Below are 20,327 nucleotides of genomic sequence, written 5' to 3'. Positions count from 1 at the left end.
TGTCATGTAGAGGCTCTCTAATTTCAACCAAATTCTAGCAGCGGTGTCTTCATTGGCTACCTCCCTCAGAACTTTATCTCCGAGAGAAAGAATGAGTGCGCTGTGAGCCTTCCTCGAGATTTCTTTTTTATCCTTCTCTTCAGTAGATTCCGTTTTCTTTTTCTCCAAGAAGAGCTTCTTGGAGACCTTGTTGAGTGAGAATGGCGTTCATCTTGATCCTCCACAGCCCAAAGTCATTCTTTCCATCAAACGCTTCGATATTGAACCTTGCAGTCCCCATCGAACCTGGCTTTGATACCACTTGTTATATTTTCAGTCCTCTCACAACAAATACTCAAATAACTAAATTAATATAACTAGTTGTAATATGCAATTAATTTGAACAAAAGACAACCAAAACTCCAAGAAAATTAAATGATTAATGTGATCAGTTTAGTTTTATATTTTAAACACTTTAGAAATCTAAAATCACCTTATATCAGTGGCTTTCTCGTATTATCCTCTAACGAAACCACACATTTCTTGCACTTGATCTTCACTTCAAGTGCTGATTTAATCTTGATAAAACTAGGATTTCAAACTATCTGTTTCTCTCCAGAGGATGGCGGCTTCATGAATGAAGGAGAAAAGAAAATATTTGGACTCACCCATCACGAAAGGCTCACATGCCTTTATATATAAAACTAAGTAATTACAGAATTGCCATTTACCCAATATTACAAAGAATGCCATTAATGAAAAATACAAGTACATGGACAAATGGCAAGTCGCTGAGGAGAAAGGCTTGGCATATCTTCAACACACCATTTTTCTCAGAACAATTTTCAACCTGTGTATCTACTTGTGTTGCACATGTCTTCGGGAGTTGTCGGAAAGCTGTATATCTATCTTTTCGACAGTGAAGAAAGAAAAATAAAACTAAGCAAAAGAAATATTGATAAACAATGTGGGTGAATGGAGGAATGAGGGAATGAGAGAGATGAGGAGAAGGAAGCTGATGCCTCCTCCCTCTTTGGTGAAAATTAGATCTGGGGCCATTGATTTTTTACGCGAGAGAGAGAGAGAGAGAGAGAGAGAGAGAGAGAGAGAGAGAGAGAGAGAGAGAGAGAGAGAGGCACTAGGGTCATATTGAAGATATTGCCTCATGAAAAATAGCAAAACTCATGAAGGACGAATTAAATCTTTAATCTTACTAATAAACTTTACATCTATTATAAGAAGAGATGCGACGATCACGAAAGAGTGATAAACAACAGACATATTCAAAATCTTGAAAAATAAGAACTAAATATAAGATAAATATAATGATTCAAAATAGATTTATTTATGTCAGAAAGGGGAGGGGGAGAGGTTACAGAAAATTGTGAATGCCTTTTACATACAACATTCACTTTACATTCCTCAATCCTATATTAGAAACTAATCTACCTAATATCGTTGGGCTCGCTACTCATTCGCGTCGTTCCTTCCTTGCTTCTTTTGAATAATTTGGCTCTACGAGGTCTCAGGTATCTAAGATTGTGAAAGTGAGATTTTGTCCCATATCCATGTCTCTTTTATAGGGCGGAACTGTTATACGTCCTTCTGACACATCTTTGGATGTGACTCTTCAAGTGGAGTGTAGGCTTTTGCATATGACACTGCCACTCTTTAAGGCATCTATTGTGTTGTTCTGGAAAACTCTCATATCTATCACAACATTTTTTGTAACCCTTGCTCATCTTGGCAACTAGCTCTTCTCTCATTAAAGCTACTAGTCTCTTCATCTCTTTTCTAGCTCATGGTTGCAACTTTTCTAGCTCACCTACCATGAGGGGAGACACTCATCTCTGCCTCGGTCTGGGAGATATCTGTCAGGACGTCTACAAGGTACTTGCTCGCCCATATGGTGGATTAGCTGCACGTTGCAGAACCCACAACAATTTTCTTCACCAACCAATGGAGTGTTCCTAATCTTTCTTTCCACTAATCAACCGCATTGGTGGTCTGTCCCCTTGTGCTAGCGAGCCCCTCACACAATCTCTTGGAATGCATTTGAAGCCATTTGGATTTTGATATATTCTGTTTGAATAATAGACTCCGTTCACAATTGTTCAAACATGGTTCTTTGTTAGAATGCATTGTAAGATGTTCGGACGAGATTTAGATATGAAATACTTTTGTCCTGAGACTTGTTTCTTATTTGAATGAGTTGGGTGGACTTTGTCCCAAAAACTAATTTGGGACAAAATTTGCATTTTTGGGATGAATTAGTTTGTCTCGAAAAATGTTTTTTTATCGGTCACATTAAATATTTTGTGGTTGGAAAAGTCATCACTTGTCACCAAAATAATCATTTCGTGATGGTTAGGGAACAATTTGTTTTAAGATAATTAAAATTTTGACTTTTTTTTTTATTAAAAAACATTTTTGTAATTTTTGACAAAATAGATTCTTTATACTTCAATTATAACTTTATCGAGAATTAATATTAACAAATAAATTTATGCCTTTTGGGAATACCTTTATATAATATATAAAAGATATATCATTGACTATATTAGTAAAAGATTCAAGCAACATGCGTAGTATTAAAAACACAATTTACTCTTATATTTTTAATACCGAAGATGTTGATGCAATTTCTGACTATGCCTCCAATGTGCTCAATAACCTCCAAGGCTCCATGTATCCATATATATTTCAGACACAAGATTTAGTTGAGTAATGCAACATCCTAGCTCATGGCCTGGCTGTTATCTTTGGTGCATTGAATGACACTTCACTGGCTATTTTTGCTTCCCTTTCTTTTGCCATGTATAGCCCAACATGATGCATAAACTCATGTATGCATGTAACACAAATAAAAAACATAATCAATAATAAGATCAAACAATTAGGAAGAATAGCTCTTAAAGGAATTATTATCTTAAGCACTTATAGATTTGATCTGATTATTCTTCACCCAATCCACAAAAACATTTGAACCATCAGCCTCAGTTGAACCCAAGTATCCATCAAAACAGTCCTTGCGGCTTATTGTTACATTAGTTTCATTCTCTATCCATCGCAGAGCTACAGTTTAGTGGAAGAAAAACCAACATCAGATCAGAGAAAAAGAGAGGGAAGTTTATTCCAACAACATCATGTGTTTAACACAACACAACATGTTGGCAAACTTGGAGGGTCTTGACTCTTAAGCAAGGTATAATGAATACACAAAAAAGAGAAACAACCATGGGGAAACACCCCAGAATAGCAACCGACAGAGATGGTTGGACAACCTAAAGTTGGGGTAAACAACAGCAGAAGAGTTATGCAAAAGTGAATGTATGTAGCAGAATTCTTTTTAAGAAGGAAAAATCTAAAGCCCTAAACACTCCTACAAGCCTTGATGCTAATTATTTTTAAAATAAGAAAAAATTTAGATTCGGTCCATTTTGCAAATAAACTTGTGGACGAACCCTATCAAAGAAAGAAAGTAGAATACATTGCATTCTGTATGAATAAAATGCTTGCACACAGTATTCAGTATTATGTATGCCTTTATATAGGCATTCGGATACAAGCAGAAAAATGGACGTAGTGCAGTACAGAGAATGAAATATGTTACAATGGACAATACTACCTAACAGAATATACAACTAATGATTTATTCCTGAAGATTCTAGAACTTTTGCTGAGGTGGAATGCTTTATTTTATTTATGTTAATACGGCCCCGCGAGTCCAATGGGGTGTCACACACATTGAGACTCGTTCGTAGAGAGGAAAACTTGATCGCAACCAGCAACTTGGTAAAGACATCTGTGAGCTGGTCATTGTTGCTACAAAAAGAAACTTGCAATGTCTTGGCAGCGACTTGGTCTAAAACAAAATGAAAGTCTATATCCATATGCTTGGTACGGGAGTGATAGACTGGATTAGAAGTGAGATATGTCGCACCAAGATTATCACACCATAGAATAGGTGGATGATGAAGAGAGAAGCCAAGTTCTTTGATCAAGGTTTGTAACCAAATGAGCTTAGTTGTAGTGGTTGCTAAGGAGTGGTACTCAGCCTCTGCGCTTGATCTAGCAACTGTGTTTTGTTTACTGGAGCTCCATGATATCAGGTGATGGCCCAAAAAGATGCAAATCCTCCAGTGGACTGTCGATCATCGGGACAACTCGCCCAATTAGCATCCGAATAAGCATGGAAAGTAAGATTAGAAGTTTTTGTAAAAAAGAGACCATGATTAATAGAAGATTTGAGATACCTTAGAATCCAATGTGTGAGTTTAGGATCATGCATAAATTGGCAAACTTTATCCACAGAAAATGAAATATCTGGTCTAGTCAGGGATAGGTGTTGGAGGCTTCCAACTACACTTCTAAACAGGGTAGGATTATCAAATGAGGGAGAATCAAATTTTGAGAGCTTAACGGACCCTAACATGGCGGATGAAATGGGATTTGCATCAGTCATATTTGTCTTACTAAGAATGTTAGAAATATATTTTCTCTGTGATAGAAGTGTACCATCTGGTAAATAGTCTAATTCCAACCCAAGAAAATACAAGCATCCCAAATCTTTCACAGGAAAAAATCGACCAAGAGCCTCAAGAAATTGATCCGTAGCAACAGGGGATGAGGAAGCAATAATCATGTCATCAACGTAAACTAAAGTAAAGATAGTTGCTTAGTTCAGAGAACCAGCCACATGGTGCCTATTTGAGACCATAGATGACCTTGTGAAGTTTACACACATAATCAAGATGATTGGAATCCAAAAAACCAAGGGGTTGTTGCATATAAACAGTCTCATTCAGCCTTCTATGAAGAAAAGCATTTTGGATATCAATTTGTCTGAGGGACCAGTTTTGAGAAATGGCAAGTGAGAGGACTAACCGAATAGTAGTAGGCTTTACAACTGGACTAAAGGTCTCTGTGTAATCCACGCCAGGTTGTTGATGAAATCCTTTCGCAACAAGCCAAGCCTTTCTCCTTTCAATCGAACTGTCCGACTTCAATTTTGTTTTGAACACCCACCTGCAACCAATGAGATTAGAAGCATCTGTAGGGGAACAAGTGACCATGTGTGGGTCCGAACCAGGGCTTGGTATTCAGAAGTCATGGCATCTTGCCATTCTGGGAATTTTGAGGCTAGGGCAAATGACAATGGTTCATCGGGAATGATTTTGGTAGAAATGAAACAATTTTGGGTTGGATAAGAAATGGTGCCATCATTGAATACACAGGGACAGGAAGAAAGGGTCTGGGATCGGGTGATAATGGGGGAGCGTGGAGGTATCATGCGCGGTAAGGGCAATGGTGTAGGGGAGGATTCTGGGGAAGATGACGAAGGCTGTTCATATTGGGTAGGAGATGTAATGGGTTGAGTGGGAGTTAGATTATGTTGTGTGTGGGAGGGGCTTGGGTTTGTGTTGTGCAACGGAAGAATTGGTGTGGAGTTTGGGTTGTTAGAAGGTAATGGACGTGCAGTAGGGCTAGTGGATGAGAGGGGAGGTGGGCCCAAGATGGATGGTAAAATGCAAGGGATAGAAATCGTGGGATTATTGTTTGAAGTTGGAGTGGAATTGTTGTGTTTGTTGTACGGAAAGTTGGTTTCAACAAAGAAAACATCTCTAGAGATATAGAGGCGATTTGTTTTGGGATCGAGACATTTGTAGCCTTTGTGGGTGTACTATAACCAAGAAAAATGCATGAAGTGGACCGAAAATCTAATTTGTGATGATTATAAAGATGAAGATTAGGCCAACACTCATATCCAAAAATCTTAAGGAAAGAGTAATCCGGTAGTTTGTGATAGACCATAAGATATGGAGATTTATTTTTTAGAATTGGAGTGGGAAGTAAGTTAATTAAATAAGTAGTTGTTTCGAACGCATCATCCCAAAATGAAAAAGGTAAGGAGGCCTGGGCTAAGAGAATAAGCCCAGTTTCTACAATGTGCCTATATTTGCGTTCAATAAACCCATTTTGTTGGTGGGTATGTGGACATGAAAATCTGTGAATAATACCAAGATTTTTGCATATTGGAGTGAGAGAACGGAATTCCCCACCAGCATCAGTTTGAAGAGTTATTATTTTATTATTAAAGAAACATTCTGCAAAGGTAATGAAAGAAGTGAAAGTTGACAAAACATCAGATTTATATTTCAAGGGAAAAATCCATGAGAACATTGTGTAATGATCAACTATGGATAAATAATATTTAAACCCATTTCTGGACGCAATAGGAGCTAGGCCCCAAACATCGGCCCAAATTAATTCTAATGGCCCAACATTGTGAACTAAACTAGAAGAAAAAGGCAATTGCCGTGCTTTTGCAAGTGGACATTTTGGGCAAGTAAACTGTGACTTAGTGGGAAAATATGGCAAATGGTTGGAGTGCAACACACGGGAGACCAAATCAAGAGTGGGATGACCAAGTCTTCGGTGCCATTGGCTGAGGGAAATGCGTTCACCAAGAAGAGCTGTTGGAGAAGAGGAGTGCGACAGAGGTGGAAAGTGGTATAGACCATCACGGGTTGGACCGTTGATGAGGAGCTTCCCAGTTGTGTTGTCCTTGACATTGAAATGATTGGAATGGAATTCAAAAATGCAATTATTGTCAATGCAAAATTGAGAAACTGAGACCAAGTTTTTTGTAATAGTAGGTACATGAAGCAAATGATGTATGTGAAAAGAGGAGGAGTTAGAGAGAAAAGAGGAGTCACCAATGTTTTCAACAGGTAGTCCATTCCCGTTGCCAACAAAAATTTGGTCATGTCCTGTGTATGGGTCATAGAATATATTTAACTTGGAGAGGTCATGGGTGAGGTGGTGGGTAGCAGCGGAATCTGGATACCAAGTTGGATCGGCCAGTGAAGTGGAAGAGGTGTAGTTTGCAGTGAATGACTGAGGTGGTTCATACTGATAAGCATGGTTAAACCTATAGTGGCATTGTAAAGCTACGTGACCTGGTTTAGAACATACTTGACAGATGTGGCGGTTGGTGTTTGATGGTGAGTAATTGTTTTGGAAAGTGTTTGAGGGTGAATATTGAAAAGGCTGGGAAGAGCGACCTCTATAAGACCCTCTGTTTTGACCACGGCTACCATGATTCCCCCTATAAGTGCCTCTCCCTCGTTGATCACGGTACTGTCCAGTACTTAAATTGACCAAAGGTTGGAGAGAAAAAGAAGAGTTGATATTGCGAGAATTATAAGACAGCCTGGTTTCATGAATAAGAAGAAGGTGATACAATTCTTGAGGAGTGATAGGATCTGATCTAGTAGTTATTGAGATAACAAAAGACTCATATGTAAGGCCAAGACCATTAAGAAGGTAAGTAACGAGTTCTTTGTTAGAGAGAGGACTTCTGGTAGCAGCAAGAGTATTAGCTAACATTCGGACTTTACTGAAGAACTCAGTAACCAATTGTTCATTTTTGGATAAGTTGGTGAGCTGGAATCTAATATGGAATTCTTTAGCCTGAGAGAGTGAGCTAAACATAGATTCCAGAGTGAGCCATAGCTCTCTTGAGGTTTTTACCGAGGCAACATGTCCTATAACAGACTCTGTAAGAGAAGAAAATAAAACACTGAGGATGAACTAATTAGTTTTCTGCCAAGGAAGGAAATCAGGATTGGTTTTGAGTGTAGTAGTAGACTCTACAGTGGGATCGATTGGGAGATATTTGAGGGGAATGATTTGATTTCAATCAACAAGGGAAAATAGATCTTGCCCTTTGAGGTAAGCGGAAATTTGCACTTTCCATAAAAGGTAATTATCCTGGATTAACTTGATAATGACTATGGAGGAAGAGGAAGAAGAAGGTGTTAGAGTAGTCATGGTGGGATTGAGGGATGGATCGAGAGATTGCTAGTCAGCAGCTCTGATGCCATATCAGAAGAAAGAAAATAGAATACATTGCTTTCTGTATGAATAAAATCCTTGCACACAGTATTCAGTATTATGTATGCCTTTATATAGGCAATCAGTTACAAGTAGAATAATGGACGTAGTGCAGTACAGAGAATGAAATATGTTACAATGGACAATACTACCTAACAGAATATACAGCTAATGATTTATTCCTGAAGATTCTAGAACTTTTGCTGAGGTGGAATACTTTATTTTATTTATATTAATAAACCCAACCTGGCATGCCAACTCAAAAATGAAACAAGGCGTATCAATGGATGGGCGATAGAGAAAAAGCCAAATTCATGGAACGTTGGCAAGCGAGAATGACTAAAATGAAACGGTGTGTCTCGATAATTTTCCCTATACAAGTGCATTTCATGAACTTAGAATCTCCTCCTCCATTCCTTGGTCCCATTTCCCTGCCCCATTCGCATTTGAGCTACATCTCCTTCCCCATCTCCTTCATTCCAATCCCTAATTTCGCATGCGATAGTCCTTCTTTCTCTTCATCTATCTCCTCCATCCTTGACTCCTAAACATATGGTTGATTTTTTTGTTCTAAACGGTGCAGTTATTCCTCGCTTTCAACATTAAGTGGAGGTCTTTTCTCTTTTAGTGGCATCTTATTGTATCTTCAATTTTGGTTATTTCTAATAATGGGTTTTTCCTAAGAGTCTAGTATTGGGATTTCTTATTGTAACCCCTTTGCTCTCTTTGTATAAGTTATTACTCTATCACAAGTGAGTATTGATCAATAAGATTGGGCTATTGTTACTATTGAGATAATTTTTTGCAGTACCTACATTGCTCCAAATAGCCTCCTAGGAAACAAAAATACCACATTAATTGAATACAATAGATGATGCCTTTGATGGTTAAGTTAGCGAGAGAAGCTGGAGTCTCAAACTGAATCTAGATCTCTGTAATGCATGCCTAAGTGTATGTTTATAGGATTTGGGGTGCCCAACAAGGAAAATCCATCCTTTTGAACACAACATTGGAGATGATGGTGTCCCACAAGTGAAGTTGTCTTCGTTGGACTTGTTTCATTAGCGTAAATCTCTCATGAGATAAACCTTATCAGGTAGGAGTCTTTGTCTACCACGGCGTCTCCTAACTTGTCATCTGGTTTCCCAAACGATGCGTTTTATTAGATTTCAACCCTTTCTTGCCTTATTTCATGTAAAATTCTCGTGCACATCACTTTGGTTGCATATCGATCTTTCCTCTCCCTTGGCACATACTTTTACCTAACAGTTATCCCAAAAACTCTAGACACACGTGTGATGGCAAGAAGTTTCATTTTTTGGATTCCTATCATGACCCTTCTTCCTAGACATGCATCGTTTTTCTAGTGTGCGTCAATGGTTTACTAGACACACTTTCACACGTTGCTTCGTGCAACGCAAATCTCGTGATTTTGAGTCCTTTCTTTTACCACGTGACACTTCCCCTTTGGCTTTGTCTCCCCCACGTCTTGATTATTATTCTGTCAACCTAATTCATTTCTCCTTCTTTATTATTCTTTGTCGTCATTTTTTTTTCTTTCACTTTGTACTTTGTGTTGTTCCTTCTCTTTGTCTACCCTTATTCTCTCGATCCATTTTACTTCACCTCCTGATTTTCTTATTTGTGCTGGTCTCCAAAATGCACTTGCTGGAATGCATCTGCGCATGGCACTAGAATTGTCGTTGGGGCAAACTCTGCCCACCCTATATCTAGATCATGACCATCACTCAATCAAAGTTGGACCCTGCAAGAGGATGGTTTGGAATCCCAGACTCTATCTTTCAGATAGTTCCTCACTCCCATAATGGCATAGCCAACCATGAAAGGGCAGTCAAGCATTTTAGATTGTATATCAAGATGCTCTCGATGAAGTTTCCTTTTCCTAATCCCATCTGAGACATCATTGCCGGCCTGCTATGTTGTATGGAAACAAGCCCTTGAGGCTGTTGGGGTGGAGAACCTAGATTTGACCATCTATAAGTTCCTACACGTTCAAAGTGTGAAAAGGCATGATGGTAATCAATGCAGCTTCCATTCTCGTATCAACCATTAAGTCATACACCCAGAGTCCAGGTATTCTCATGTTAAGAATTGGAACCAAAAGTTTTTCCATACATGGAGACGATTGGGAGCTGTGGTTAGACTTCCCGCCGTGAGTTCCCAATTAGGGTCGCTTGGAGTTCGATTCTTAATGGTTGCTCTTTCAAGGTAGCGTCCACTAGAGGGGCAGTTGTTGTCATGTTTGGTTATCATCTATGTCTGGGTAATGGAAAATCTAGATTCAGAGCATTCCAAAACTGTTCTCACACTACCTATTGTTTCTTGGTCATGCTAAATCGATCCATTTCCCATAACTTGGGCAACAACATCCCCAGTTCTATTGTCCTTGGGCCCATTTGTCCCTGCAAAATGACGGCCCTAGCTCCTTTTGACCCTAAAGGAGAGAGACCCTATGCCAAGGGTGAGAGACAGCATAATGGACCATGCACTCGTCTCAGCTCTACTTGCTCCAATAGGAATGATATCACTCGCTCAGCGCGATGTTCTTCACTTACTATAGTTGAGGACAGAATGGGGGCTTGTTAGCCACCTCATCCACCAAATGTTGACCGCCTAATGGATGTTATTGGGTCGGATGTGCAACGCTTGGATTCACTTTTGGATCAAGCGTTTCTCAACTCAATTCCTGATTATCTCCCTGAAACACTTCTGAATTCTTTATCGAAGAGATTTTCTCCATTGGTCTCTTCTTCTCTTGCTTCAAGCGATTTTGTTGAGGTGATTGAGATTGATGAGGAGGAAAATACACTTGGCATTCCTGAGTAGAGTGCAGCTGGGGGTGATGTGCCATGTAGTCCCATGAACGTTTCTAAGGGAGAGGTAACAACTTTAGTTGAAGAAGTCCCATTGGGCACTAGCTTCGATGAGTGTTGTGCCTCTACAGAAGGGGGGAATCTTAACATTATTCCAGCTTATCTAGTAGGCAAGAGCGAGGCAAGGAATCAATGCCCATGCCTAAAGTATTCTCTGTGGGTCTTGCTGGCACAAATGATTCCTCTCATCCTCGGTCCTCACTAAAGGTTTCACCTAGAGGAAGTTCCTTCTAGGGAGGTGTGGCTAAGTCAGAAGCTCCTTGTTAGCCCAAGGTTCCCTCTCCCCTTGAAGCTGTCCCTCAAGAGATTATGCCTTGCCCGAGTTCTTTTCCTGCTGTAGGGCTCCCCCCTGCCTTGTTCAAATTTGAGGAGACAGAAGCCACAGATCCCTTGGTTCCAATGATCACCAAGGAACTCGGGACACTTTTTGTCCCCAGTGCATGTTTTGGTCATACTCTAGTTGACTTACCTTCATGTTTTATTCATCGGGCTTGATGTTGTGCCTTCCTTTGCTATGCTTATCTTCCCTAACTGGGTGTGTCACCCAGGGTTAGTCTACTGTGGAGAAGAACGTGGAGGCCTCCCAATCATTTAAAGTTGTTTTTGTAAGCACTCTCATGAGCAAGCTATCGAGATTGTTGTGGCAAAAGCTGAGGTAAAAGAGTTAAGGAGGTCTGGCCTCTAACATTCCTTGTTGGCAAAGACCATGAATGAGTTGGACTAGACTTAAAAAGAAAAAAAAAAAAAAAAAAAAAAAAAAAAAGAGAAAAGAAAAAGAGTTGGACTAGACTTGGAGGCTTAGTGGGATGTCACCCAAGCCATTTTGATGTTGGAGGAAGAGTTAGCTGCCAAGTAGAAGCTTCTTGAGGAACTGCGGGCTGAGCTAGAGTAGGTGATGTAGTTTGCGTGATTCAGTTTGCCTGAGTTAAGAAAGATTGTGGCAATCATTACATGAGGCTGGCTACCTTGACTGGGTAGTTGAGGGCCAAAGTTAATTTATATTGGGCTCAAAACTACCTAGAATGAACTTAAATCAGTTATGGCTAAGTACAAAACCATTTAGGATGAACTTAAAGTCGCCAATCACCCTGAAGAACTTTTTGTTATTTTGTTTCTAATTGATTCACAATTAAAATTAAAAAATAAAAATACTAAGTTTGAAGTAAATTAAAAAAAAAAGGACATTGAAAATATAAAGGAACTAACCTGGCTTAAGAAAACATAAAATGAAGCATTCTTCACTTACTTTTAAAATTTTGCTGTGTATGACTTTGTTTTTAACTATATATAGAAACTAAGGGCCACACGTTGCATCATGCTCTACTTCTAAACACTCGGTGTTCAATTATATATGAGAAATGATAGATGTAGTTATAAGTGCACAAGTGTTATTCAATCATTTTGAAAATAGTGAATAAATACGAGATCCACATGAAAATAAATTAATTTTTTAATAATAAACCTCACTCTTTTTTAAAGTGACTGCACGACACTTTTCTACTCCACAACTGTATGTAGTATTACTCGTTATATATAAAGGGAAATTATATATACAGGTCTTAAATATATAAATCTCGTATAAATCTTTTATAAAAAAGTGAATTATACATTAAAAGAGTGTGAAAAATTCACTTTTTTTTGGGAACTACTATAACTCCCCCTTCCCTAGGGTCAGGAGTGTCATTTGCTTACATACATAAAGCCAAGCAATAGACTTGCATTTTTCATAACTCAAACTAAATAAATAAACTGTTCTAAGAAAGACATGACCAAATTCTCAAACCAACTGAACTGGAATTTCTAAACTCATAGTCCATATTTAGAACAGGATAAAAACACAAATTTGTCATGGTTACAAAATAAGGGCAATAGGATAAGTAAGATCAACCCATGTGTTTTATGAAGAAAAAGGCTACATTTGTAATATTACTTCAAAAGTTTCCTTGCATTTTCACCAGAAAGTGAAAGGAAAAGGAAAAGCAGCAAAGGTGGGGCCTAGGAACTACTGGGCAGAAACCAAAAGCAACCTACTAAGGAATTTAACCTATAAAATACAAAGTATTCATTGCAGAGGAAGGCCATACAACAGACTCACCTAGAGAGAAGAAAGGTGCAGTGGCAGTGGATCTGATTGATAGAGAGTGACCGGCGGCACAAGCTAGAGAGAGAAACTTTCAAAGAGTGCGGGAAAAGGACGTTGCTACGTGATGATGGAGAGAGTGTTGCTGTGAGGATTTTCTGTGATTGAAATTAGTCCGAGAAGGGATAAATAGATGGGGAGAACCGCTTTGGTGTGTTAGATTCAAAGTGGTTCAGCTGTTCAGGAAATTTGTAAGAGACACCAAAAATAGAAGGATAACTAAGGAGGTGGCGTGAAGTGAAGTGTGATTTATCTGTAGTGATTTCGGTGAAGTTGGAATGGCATATGGTGGTTTGGATTATGAGATGAGGTGTTTTAAACAGAGGATAAAAGTTAAATAAAATATTATTTTATAATATTATTTATATTTTAAAATTTGAAAAAGTTATATTGTTTATTATATTTTGTGTAGAAATGTAAAAAAATTGTAACAATGAAATAAAAAGAAATGTAAAAAACTGTTATACTCAGTTACTCAAAGGATAACTCCACTGAGAAGATTTTTTCTCTCTTTTCTCTCTTTCTGTTTCTCTTGAGAGTTGGAATAGGAAGGACAAAGAGGTGAAGTTTGTTTAGCCGCTGCTTATAGTGTTACGTTGTAAGGGTCATAATCTTCCAAGTTCAATGTTCTGAATTGTGGATGAATTAGTGATGGATTTATTGGAAGAAACATGGAGGGATTGAGGCTGACGGAGGAAGATGAGGAATGCATCTTGGTGGATGTGGATATTTTATCCGATTCACTTAAAAAACGATCGAGAAGTCTTGTTGCAAAGTTGTGCTCTGGATGATTAACAGAGGTGTGCTCAGTACTACTATTTCAAAAGTATGGAAAGTTAGGAAGCCTTTTCAGTTTCAAGATATCAGTCCAAACCTTTTTGTCATTATTTTTGAGAATGAAGCGGATAGGGAGCAAGTGGTCTCAGGTAAACCTTGGTTTTTTGACAACAACCTTCTTGTGTGATAAAGGGTTTTGAAGGGTTGGCATCTCCTCAACAACTAGTTTTTGATTCTGAAGCTTTCTGGATTCAGCTTTATAATTTGCCTCTAGCATGTATGAATAAAGAGATTGGGCAACAAATAGGTTCTTCTATGAGAAAAGTTCATTAATAATGGCCCATTCCTTATGGACTAGCTTGTTGAGCCGAAAAATATTAGCCTGCAGAATGTCAATAGTGTATGCACAGCTGAGCAACAAACTAAAACACCTGCAGAGAACAAGATAGTTAGTACAAGAGGATGGAAAATGAGAGTTAAATTACAAGGGAACAAAGTTAGTAAGGAGTCTGAGAATAAGCCAAATGAGGTGGTTAACAGTAAGAAAAGCAGCATTGTGGAGGAAGTGCACACTTGTAATAGTCAAGGGCCTATGAAAAGAGGAAGAGGTTTTGTTGTAGAGGCAGTGAATGTGGTGACATAGGTAATGGTAGAGGCTACAAGGCAGCTCTGCCAATCATTATGAAACACTTAAGTTGGAATTGTCAGGGGCTTGGGAATCCCCAAGCAGTTCATGATCTCTGCCCGTTAATCAGAGAAAAGAAACCCAACTTAGTTTTTCTCATGGAGACCAAACTAAGATGTTTTAGATTTGACATGATTAAACGGAAGATGGGATTTGATTGCTGTTTTTTGGTTGATGCTTTGGGTACGCAAGGGGGTCTAGCGATGATGTGGCATAATGGATATGCAGTGGAGGTTATTAATTATTCTTAAAATCATATTCATGTTCTAATTACTGAACAAGAGGATTAGAGGCAGTGGTTTTGCACAGGTTTCTATGGACATCCAGTTGCTAATAAAAGAAGTAGTACTTGGGCTCTTTTATCTATGATCAGACCAAGTTTTAATTAAGCTTGGTGTGTAATGGGAGATTTAATGAGATACAGTTTGCTCATGAAAAAGTTGGTGGAAGACCAAGGCCTAAGAGACAAATGGAAGACTTTAGGCATGCTATTTGGTGTAATAGTCTGCATGATTTGGTGTGTAATGGAAGCTCAATTACATGGAGTAATAAACAAGAAGGCTTAAACTACATTAAAGAAAGGTTGGATCGTGTTTTGGCCAACTCTTAATGGAATGACATGTTTAAAAGGTATGGTGTAGATACTCTAACTGCTAGAAGATCTGATCATAGACCAATTTTACTGACATGGCATAGACATGATTTTCAGCATATACAACAAAGAAATAAGTTTCAGTTTGAGGCAAAATGGTTTAAGGATGAGGAGGGGGAGGATGTGATAAAACAAGGGTGGTATAGTGTGGTGGAGGGGCTGGATGGTTGGGATAGTGTTAAGGGTAAGTTGTTAGCATGTTCTAAAAAGCTTATTACTTGGAGCAAGGGGAAGTACATGGATTGTGAGAAGGATATGCTGGTAAAATCCGAGGCTCTAAAAAAATTGCAGGATGAAGAAGGCCCTCAGAATATAGCTGCTATTAAATTTTTGCAAAAGGAAATTGATGTATTGTTAGAACAACAAGATCTTACGAGGGAACAGATAGCAAAAGTTAACTGGTATCAGTTAGGGGACAAAAACATGAAGTTTTTTCATTTATGTGCAACACAGAGAAGACAAAAGAATAAAATCAGATCTATTACTGATTTGCAAGGTAGAACGTGGAATTCACAAACAGATGTTGAAGTTGCTTTTTCTCAATATTTTGAAGAGATTTTTAGATCCTCAAATCCTACTAATGAAGACTTGGACACATATTTGAGATGCATTGATGCGAGGGTAACAAGTGAAATGAATGACAGACTGCAGTAGGTTTTCATTAGAGAGGAAATAGAAGAAACTCTTAATCAAATGGCACCTCTCAAAGCTCCTGGACCTGATGGCTATAATGCTCAATTCTTCCAAATGTATTAGCATATTGTAGGGGATGAGGTATGTAAAACTTTGTTGCAATTTCTTAATGGGGTTAGAATGGACTTGGGAGTGAATTCTACTTTTATTTCATCAATTCCAAAAGTTAAAGAGTCAATTGTTGTTAACCAGTTTAGGCCTATTAGCTTATGTAATGTATTGTATAAATTGGTTTCAAAAGTGTTAGCTAACAGTTTGAAGCATGTGTTGCATCATATAATTTCGAGTAATCAAAGTGCTTTTATTCCAAATAGGTTAATCGCAGACAATGTGATTATTGCCTATGAATTGTTACACTCCATGAAGACAAAACAGAAAGGCAAAATAGGTACCATAACTATCAAATTGGACATGTCTAAGGCATATGATCGAATGGAATGGAAGTTCTTGGAGGTAATTATGAAGACTATGGGTTTTGGATGTAGATGGATAAATCTAGTAATGGACTGTTTAACATCAGTAAGCTACTCAATAATTGTAAATGGTAACCTTGGAAGATCTTTTAAACCAGAAAGAGGGATCAAGCAAGTAGATCCATTATCTCCTTACCTATTTCTCTTATGTGTAGAAGGACTTGGTGCTTTGTTAGCTCATGCTGAAATAAGAGGAGAGATTAAAGGTGTTGCAGCTTGTAGAGGGGGTGTGAGGGTTAGTCACTTACTGTTTGGTGATGATAGTTTGCTGTTCTGTCGAGCTACTTCTGATGAATGGCTATGAATACAAGGCTTGTTGAATACCTATGAGAAGGCATATGGACAATGCTTGAATCAAGAGAAAACTGCTATTTTTATCAATTCAAATACTGGTACTATTAGAAGGGATGAATTAGTTAATGTAATTGGTGTTTCATCAAGCAACAATTATGACAAGTATTTGGGCCTTCCAACCATTGTTGGTAGGTCTAAATATCAATCCTTTAGAGCTATTAAACAGAAGATATGGGTTAAGATGTCAAACTGGAAGAATAACTTTTTATCTCAGGCAGGAAAAGAAGTGATGTTAAAAGCTATGATCCAAGCAGTTCCAACATACACTATGGGTGTATGCAAGTTGCCAAAGAGATTGCTAAAGGATATCAATTCGATGATGGGGAAGTTTTGGTAGGGAAATTGTAATAATTAGAATAAGATCCATTGGAAGAATTGGAAGAGCATGGGGAAAGCTAAAAATGAGGGGAGTTTGGGCTTTAAGGACTTGGAGTATTTTAATTGTGCTATGTTGGCAAAGCAAGTATGGAGAGTGCTGGATAATCCAAGTTCTCTTGTTGCAACAGTATTAAGGCAAAAGTATTTTAGGAATGTAAATGTATTTATGGCAAAGAAGGGTAATAATTCTTCAATGATATGGCAACGTTTATGGTTGTCAATTCCTTTACTAAAGGCTGGTGGCCTTTGGAGAGTTGGGGATGGAACTAATATTAGCATATGGCATGATAAGTGGATTCCTAGAAAAGTTACTGGTAAGATACAATCTCCTATACAAGTGATGGGCAATGATGCTACTATGTCAGAACTGATTAATCAAGAGGAGGGTTGTTGGAAGAAGGATATGTTATCTTAGATTTTTCAGATGGATGAGATGGAACTGATTTGTAAGATTCCTCTAAGTAGAAGAAATGCTCACGATAAACTGATATGGGGATATTCTGCAATGGTTCTTTTTGTGTTAGAAGTGCTTATTACTTACAACAAACCCTTACAAGAAAGATGGAAGGAGAATGCTCTGGTGTATCAGCAGGGGTGACAAATTGGTAGCAGATGTGGAATTTAAATGTGCCCATGAAGATTAAACTTTTTGTGTGGAAGGCTGTACACAATATTCTGCCAACTTCACAAGATTTGGTTACAAGAAGAGTATTGGAGTCTGATGTATGTGGGATATTCAACAGGGAGACTGAATCAGTGTTGCATGTTTTGTAGAATTGTCCTGCTGCAAGTGATGTATGGGTTGTTTCTCAATGTCCAATATAGAAATGGCTTGCCATATTTTCATAATTTTCTATGTTATGGTCATATATGTCCACTAAGCTTTCTGTGGATGACTTTCAGATGGCTTGTTTCACTTTAAGAAGGATATGAATTAGAGGAAACTATATAGTTCATGGGAGAGTTCTTGAGAGTCCTCAATAGGTGATAATGACAGCTACTTTAGATAGGGATTCTTTTGTGATTTCACCAGCTCAGGAGGATAGAGGTGCTGGTCAGAGTATAGTTGACAGAAGTGAGGTGAGATGGAAGAAGCCAAGTCATCAATGGTTAAAAGCTAATTGGGATGCCTCGGTATGTACTTGACAGAATATAGTAGGCCTTGGTATTGTTTTTAGGAATGAATATGGGGAAGTTATGGCAAGTGTTTGTGCACAAATTAAACCTTGTGTTAAGGCTCTTATTGCAGAGGAGATGGCTTTGAGAAGGGCATTGGAAGTTAGTGCAGAGTTGGGTTTTGTCAGGGTAGTGTTTGAAGGTGATTCACAGATTATTGTGAAGGCTGCAACCAGTGACGAGGAGGTATGTGCAGATTATGGTCCTGTCATCCATGATGTTAGAGTCATGATTTCGGAAAAGCCTAGTTGGCAGGTGGTTTTGGCATATCATGAAACTAATGGTATTGCTCATCAAAATTAGCAAAATATGCCCTAGTTTTTTAGAATGAGCAAATTTAGAAAGAGAATGGTCCAATGCAGATTATGTCTACCATTTTGAGTGAACAGTTTATGTAATGGTGACAGATTTTTCTGTCTTTACATTTTTCATCAATAGAAATGTTATTGTTTAAAAAAAAAGAAAAAGAAAAAGAAATGAAATGAGTCACAATTAGAGAGGATTTGGTAATCGATTAGTACGGTATAAATCTGATAAAATTAATACAGATTTTGGCTTAAACATTTATAATAATATCAAATTATTAAAACTATAAAATGATAATGATGATGATGATGATGATAATAATAATAACTAAATAATTATATTAATTTTATAAGCTCTTTAATATATATTTAGTATGTTATAACTATATTTTTACAAAATCTTTTCACTCATATATAAAACAAGGGTAGATGCGATCTATTGTAAACATGATTTTTTTATATGTATTTTTTTAATATTGTTAAATATTTCTTTAAAAAAAATTCATAACATCTTTCAAAAATATTTTCTTAATCACAAAATAAAAAATAAAAAAAATATTTGTGCAGCAATGACTCCAATAGAAACTGAGCCTCGTTTGATTATACAAATGAGATGAGATGTTTTAAATAATAATGAATAAAATATTCTTATAATATAATTTTTTAATATTAATTTTGTATTAAAATTTAAAAAAGTTAAATTATTTATTATATTTTGTATGGAGATTTAAAAAAATTATAATGATAAATTTAAGGTCGGCTTAATACGAATGGGGGCCTAAGGCTAAAATTTTTACTGGGCTTTTTTTATTTTATTTTAAAAAGTAAAATTAAATAAAATTATTTTAATTTTTACATTATATTTTTATTTACAAATAATTCCAGCTACTAGATTTTTAATTAATAATCGACTTAATTTTTATTAAAAATTTTTGATTTAGAGAAGATTTTATTAAATCTAGTTTAAAAAGATGTGCATTAGACTATTAGAACCGTTTGGAAATATAACTGCGTTTAGGTATTTTTAGATATTCTCAAATTTAAATTTTTTTTTCTCATTTTTCAAAACTAAATAAAATATCTTAATTCAAACTATTTTACTATTATTCACATATAATCTTAACATATAAACAAACACTAAAAACAATTAATAAAAGCTATAAGACAATATTTTGGACTTTTTTCCACTCATATAAAACAATATGAAAAGCTATAAATAAAAGTTGGAGGCCCACACATCAAATTAAGTTTACCATTTAGCTGTAAGATTCTTTTTCCAGTTTTTTGGAGGGGGCAGGTGGTTTCGTTCCTGCATGAGAGTGATTGGAGGTACCGTAATTAAGTTAAAATATAAAATTCTTATTTTTATTAGTATAATTATATTAAATTTTTATATAAAATACCATAAATAATTTTTTTAATTTTAAAATAAAAATAATATTTTAAAATTTTATTTAAAATATACTGTAAATTCACAGATATTTTTTTACAAATATTTGATGCTACATTGCTGGTGACTCTCATCTGATTTCTATTTTTCAGGCTAAAATGCAAACTTGAAAAATGTACTGGACTTTCTTTTTCATTTTGGCACAAAAGTCGAGAACATTTTATTGGAAACAGAGCTGACAGGCACGTGTCAAATTAATAACTTATTCATTTTCATAAAATTCTCATCTCATCTCATTTTAATTATTATAATTTTTTATTATTTTTATATAAAATAAAATAAATAATTCAATATTTTTAAATTTTAATACAATTTTTTTAAATTTTAATATAAAAATAATATCTTATAATAATATTTTATTCAACTTATCTCAATTTATCTTATCTATAAAAACAAACTAATCCTACGTCTTCGTCCACCTTCCGAAAACGAAAAAGCTATGCTTTCCGCTGGACTAAAACTGGGATTATTT

This window comes from Carya illinoinensis, chromosome 15, assembly GCF_018687715.1.
Source record: "Carya illinoinensis cultivar Pawnee chromosome 15, C.illinoinensisPawnee_v1, whole genome shotgun sequence".
Taxonomy (NCBI): domain Eukaryota; kingdom Viridiplantae; phylum Streptophyta; class Magnoliopsida; order Fagales; family Juglandaceae; genus Carya; species Carya illinoinensis.
The sequence above is the reverse complement of the archived record's forward strand: the minus strand, read 5'-3'. Positions refer to the sequence as shown.